We start from the raw sequence: 6,347 nt of genomic DNA, 5'->3' as shown, positions 1-6,347 counted from the left end.
CTAGAAATTAAAGCAAAATATTTATGCACCTCGACATTAAGATATTTTTTATCGAAATAAGTAAAACAAATATAAATACTTTATATATAAAGATGTAAGTATGTACATATGTATATAATTGAATGAGCATGTGTATTTATGCGCGTTACTAATGAGCTCCGAAAAAACAGTTTTTGAAATCATTTTAGCAAAATCTATCAGGGCGTAAAGTTAGACGGAACATTGTGTCTAGATAATGTGAATCTGGTAATATCAGTACATCCGCAGCAATAAAATATCTATTATAGTCCAGTCATTTAAGCTTAAATTATAAGAATCTCGGAATTCGAAATACCTATTTATATGTTTGTAAATACTTGTAGACAGACATATAAACGGGTATATCGAATTCCGAGGTGAACTTACTATAATGACTGGACTATTAGTATTAAATACTTTTGAATTTTCGAAAAAAACACGTCGAAATATTTATTTTGTGTAGTTTGGTATGACTGCCAGTGACATCTCCGCCAAATTTCACATCAAAATAGTCAAACACTAGTGATTACGCTTGTCTGTCTGAAGTATGTAGATAAAGTGCATTCGGCGATTTTTACGATGAGTGAAGTTATTCAATAAAGAAGTTCCATTAAATTTTGTTTCTGGTGCCGATAATTGTTTGTCGCCTGCAAGTGTTTTTGATTGTTAAAAATTAGTCAAAGAGGGCCGAGAACGCGCTGACTACGAACCGCTACATCAACATCAACTGATGGACAACACGTCAATAAAATAAAGGAATTGTTGCTTGAAAATCGACAATTAATAGTCAGAGCTCTTATTGACATCGTTGGAATATCGGAAGGATCAATGAAAACTATTTTGAAATTTTATTTTATTTATCATTTGGGCCTAAGAAAAGTAAAAACACGATTGGTTACAAACTCACTAATTTTTTTTTTTCGAAAAACAGCGTAAAATAAATCGATCGATATAAATCGATGAAATTTTGTGAAGTCAAAAAAAAATGTTCGCTGCGCAATGCGCTTATGCTTTTCTTGCGGCGCAGATGTCGGGAGCTTACAAGCGCACTGCTCAACGATCGATGTGCCGTACGTTTTAAGAGCGGTAGAGGGACAAAAAATTCAATATCTTTGGAATGATATAAATGAACAAACATTTTTTTGCACATTATCAAAGGTGAATATTTTTCGCGTTGTGTCACATACTTTTCAGTTTTTTTGGAGTGAAGAACACATGAAAAATTTCAATTGTTTAATAAAAAATTATGTAAAATATTATTAATTAAACAATTGGACCGTGAAAAAATATCTATAATATAGCCCGAACATTTTTTTTTTTTGACTTCACAAAATTTCATCGATTTATCTCCAGTAGTTTATGAGAAAATAATTTTACAATTTTATCATGCTCTAAATTTCAACCTTCAATAACTTTAACAAAAAAAAAGGAATTTTGACGAAATATTTATATCACAGGGTATGCGTCTGATCTCCTTCCTAATGAACTGCTAATTTTCAAAATCGGTGATTTTGCGAAATCTTCATGGACCACTTGACGTGGTTTGACCCAGTTGTCTCAATCTCACGATAGGTCACGCGACCTTCGTGCGATATCACTTTGCGCACTGCATCAATAGTTTCAGGAACAACAACTGATTTTGAACAATCTTCAAGAACGTCTTCTAGTGATTTACGACCTCAATTGCATTCACTATGCCATTGTCAAAAATTTAATTAAGTTCATAGATGCACTATTCCTGAGATAATTCACATCGAAAGTTGTAAAAAAATAATCATGCGAAAATGTTCTATATGTATGTATATCATCAAAAATGTCAAACTTTACGATAAAGTTATGAGTTGCACGATTGCAACACTAGTGTTGCCAAATCCCGAAATATAAAAGGCAACAAGCTGGTATGGACTGATAACCTACAGAGAACAAGGAACAGTTCAGAAATATAATATAATATTGTTACAGTATTATTGTGGTATTTCATGTGTTATATCACCATAACTCTCAAATATATTGTAAAATTAATAAAATGCACAAATTATAATAACACACATACCATAGATTGGTCAACTGAGTCATACTTATTTCAACAATTATTAAAATGTGGGTATGGCCCGCCCCCTAATATTTTTAGTAGTAATGTCTGATAAACCATTATAGCTATTTGAACCAAATTTGCTCAGGACAAATATTTGTGACACCTCTTTTGAGTGTTAGAATGTGTGAAATCGGATTATAACCACGCCCACACCCTGGTTAAGTTGAAAGCTATTAAATGTATCCTTCGCCACCTAGTCTTTCCAATGAAGTAGAGGTCTTCCTCTTATTCTGCTTCCCCCGGACGCTGTCTTGTCTTTTATTTCGCTAAACTATGTCAATATCGTCGTATATCTGCAGCTCGAATTATTTTGATGTTGATCAACGTCAGTTTACACAACCGTATTAGTTTTGCGGGGATACCAAATTCAGACATTGTGGCATAAAGGCAGCTCCTTTTCATGCTGTCAAAAGCACCTTTAAATCGACGAACAGGTGGTGTGTGTCGATCCTTTTTTCACGGGTCTTTTTCAAGATTTGGGACATGGTGAATATCTGATCAATTGCTGATTTTCCAGTCCTAAAGCCACACTAATAAGGTCCAATCATTTTGTAGACGGTGGTCTTTAATCTTTCACACAATACGCTCGATAGAACCTTTGCGATGTTTTATATGCACACTGAAGGGGGTATTCTACTCTAGAATTTTGAAAAATTCGATTTTTTTTCATATATTTAAAGTTTAGACCCTTAAGAACATATCCTCCAAAGGATTTTTAAAAATTAAAATTATTTTTAGAGTTACTCTAGTGACGCAGTACCTAGCCCGGTTCGGCCGTATCGAATTTTTGAAACGCGTTTTTCTCGAAAATACTTTTTTCCACACGGTACCGGCATTATCTCAAGTTCTATACAACCGATTTACTTGAAATTTTGTGTGAACCTCCTTTATATAATCCTTTATCGTTCCTACCAGCAAAATTTTTGTTTTTAATATTTTAAAAAAATTCAGGAATTTCAAAACAAAAAGCGTAAAAAATGATTTTTATTTCCAGGCAGTCGCCATTTTTCAAAAAAAAATTTTTTTGTGTTCCCTGAAACAGCATTCTTACTGATTAAGAATTTCTTTTAATTTTTTTTTCAGACCACCAGGAGAGTCAGGATCAATGTCACCAGGATGCGCCATTTTGTTTTACACCGGTCTCTCACCCCCTCCCCTAATTATTTTAATTTTTAATATTTTTTTGTAAATTTTTTTTCTGTATTCTAAAGATATCAATAAAAACACCATAAAAAAATGGATAGTAAAAATATTAATTGCCTTTTTTTTACGACACTTTAAAAATTACCGGAAATTCATGCTTCTAGAGTAGAGTACCCCCTTAAATTCCAATCGCGATAACTTATGTAACAAATATACGTATGTCAAAATCATTAAATTTCACAAAAATATGGTAAACAAATAAGGAAGGGCTAAGTTCGGGTGTCACTCTCGCATGATAAAATGATAATCGAGATGCTGTTATTAGCAACTTTTTTGCGAGAGTATTAAAATGATGCCCTCTGAATTACATGAAAATGTCTGAGAGATTTACCGATATTTTCGGTGAAAAATTAGGTTATGTTAGGTTAGGCACTGAGTTCTTCGTGTTCGATATCAGGGACCTTGAAAAGTTATAGTCCGATCACGACAATTTTTCCACAAGGGTTACCTCAGCTCAAATACCATATTTGTGTAAAGTTTTATTCCGCTATCATCATTGGTTCCTAATGTATATACTCGTATTATACAGAGAAGGCATCAGATGGAATTCAAAATAGCGTTATATTGGAAGAAGGCGTGGTTGTGAACCGATTTCACCCATATTTCGTACATGTCATCAGGGTGTTAAGAAAATATTATATACCGAATTTCATTGAAATCGGTATAGTAGTTCCTGAGATATGGTTTTTGGTCCATAAGTGGGCGACGCCACGCCCATTTTCAATTTTTAAAAAAGCCTGTGTGCAGCTTCCTTCTGCAATTTCTTCCGTAAAATTTAGTGTTTCTGACGTTTTTTGTTAGTCGGTTAACGCACTCTTAGTGATTTTCAACATAACCTTTGTATGGGAGGTGGGCGTGGTTATTATCCGATTTCTTCCATTCTTGAACTGTATATGGAAATGCCTGAAGAAAACGACTCTGTAGAGTTTGGTTGACATAGCTATAGTAGTTTCCGAGATATGTACAAAAAACTTAGTAGGGGGCGGGGCCACGCCCACTTTTCCAAACAAATTGCGTCCAAATATTCCCCTCCATAATGCGATCCCTTGTGCCAAATTTCACTTTAATATCTTTATTTATGGCTTAGTTATGACACCTTATAGGTTTTCGGTTTCCGCCATTTTGTGGGCGTGGCAGTTGGCCGATTTTGCCCATCTTCGAACTTAACTTTCTTATGGAGCCAAGGAATACGTGTACCAAGTTTCATCGTGATATCTCAATTTTTACTCAAGTTACAGCTTGCACGGACGGACAGACAGACATCCGGATTTCGACTCTACTCGTCACCCTGATCACTTTGGTATATATAACCCTATATCTGACTCTTTTAGTTTTAGGACTTACAAACAACCGTTATGTGAACAAAACTATAATACTCTCTTTAGCAACATTGTTGCGAGAGTATAAAAATAAGACACCGTCCACCTTTAGGTGAAATCATCTGTATCAAAAAGTACTTCACCAATCCTACAACGTGAAAATGGGTGAAAAATGCTATATGTATGTTTCCTTCATTTTACAGTATACAAATCAAAAGTCAATGAAGTTATCGAAAGAAAAGTTTGTAAGTGCCCTTAAGATATAGCATCTACGTCCCATTAAGACCCCAAATGCCGATTATGTGGACTCAGTCTATGGTTGACTTTGACACCCATAACCCCATTTTTTTCATCAGGATTTTCAAAGATCTGGTTGACTTTTTACTTCATATATCGGCAATGTGTTGGATATTATAAGGAAATAATCTCTAACTAATAAAAGTGTATCCTTGTATCTAATTATTACTGCTTAAGCTAAAAATATAATCTCCGAAAAAATTATAAAAGAAATGCATCTATGAAGGGTATTTTTGCTTCGGTGCAGTCGAAGTTAACGTTTTTTCTTGTTTGTTTTTTCTTGTTGCTAGGAGGGTTAAAATCGCACACTTTATCAGGTGCTAATTTTTGAGTTTTTCTCTTAGTTTTTTTAATTTTATGATTTTTTACGGTATTCTTGTAATCTTAATAAAGACCTAATAAAAAATAGATAGTAAAATAAGAATTGACTTTTTTGCGACACTTCAAAAATTCCTGCCTGCCTCTACTAGAATATCTAGTCTACAGATAGAATACCCCCTTAAAACATGTTTGCGAATATGCCTGAATTTTGTCAAAAGTTAATGCAATCATTCTATATACTCCTATATCCCAAAGTATGCCATATAGATATAGAGCTGCATATGAATTAAATCGGTCTAGAACGCCATCTATATGCCGACTGGTATGTAAGAATCTGCTATCTTTATCGATTGCCCAGTGAGAATTTCATGACACTTCATTGATTGGAGGTGAAGTTATTGCGTTTTAAGTGTCAGTATGTTTGTGCTATCGGTGCGAAAATGAGCTTCGAACAAAGAGCCAACTTAAAATTTTGTTTTAAAATTGGTAAAACTTTTACCGAAACGTTTTAATTGATGAAACAAGTTTATGGCGATAATTGCCTATCCCGTAGCAGAGTGCACGGGTGGTTTCAACGTTTTCAAAGTGGTCGTGAGAACATAAATAACGATCATCATCTGGGCCAATCAAAATCCGTGATCACCGGAAATTCCATCGAAACTGTGCGTGAATTCATCAAAAATCAGCCGAAATCATCATTGAAATTCATGGAAATGGAATTGAACATCTCCAAAACATCGATTTATCGCATTTTGACCGAACATTTGGGTTTACGAAGGGTGTGTGCACGGTTTGTTCCGCACAAAATTGACTGACGGCATAAAATTGCTCATATCGATCGACGCTTGTGGCCGATTGTTTGACCAAAAATCACATTTTAACCATTAACCACTCCCCGCATTCACTTGATATGGCACCGTGCGACTTCTTCTTTTTCGGAAAATGCATTTGCCCATGAGAGGAAAGCGTTATGCAGACGTAGAGGCCATTCAAAAGGCTTGCACCGGCATATTGTCGGTCATGCCGGCCAACGAGCTAAAACACTCGTTCTGCATGCTTTTGGACCGTGCAAAAAGCTTATTGAAACAGAAAGA

The 6,347-nt window shown here is 34.8% G+C and overlaps 1 protein-coding gene across 2 annotated transcripts in view; it reads right to left on the bottom strand.

The window, feature by feature from the left end:
* LOC126755602 (pyruvate dehydrogenase (acetyl-transferring) kinase, mitochondrial) overlaps nt 1–6,347 on the bottom strand; it is a 45,337-nt gene that overhangs the window by 3,422 nt on the left and 35,568 nt on the right. The window lies entirely within an intron of this gene.

The sequence above is a fragment of the Bactrocera neohumeralis genome, chromosome 4 (genome assembly GCF_024586455.1).
Source record: "Bactrocera neohumeralis isolate Rockhampton chromosome 4, APGP_CSIRO_Bneo_wtdbg2-racon-allhic-juicebox.fasta_v2, whole genome shotgun sequence".
NCBI lineage: Eukaryota > Metazoa > Arthropoda > Insecta > Diptera > Tephritidae > Bactrocera > Bactrocera neohumeralis.
Note: the sequence above shows the minus strand (reverse complement) of the source record. Positions and strands in the feature narration are given on the sequence as shown.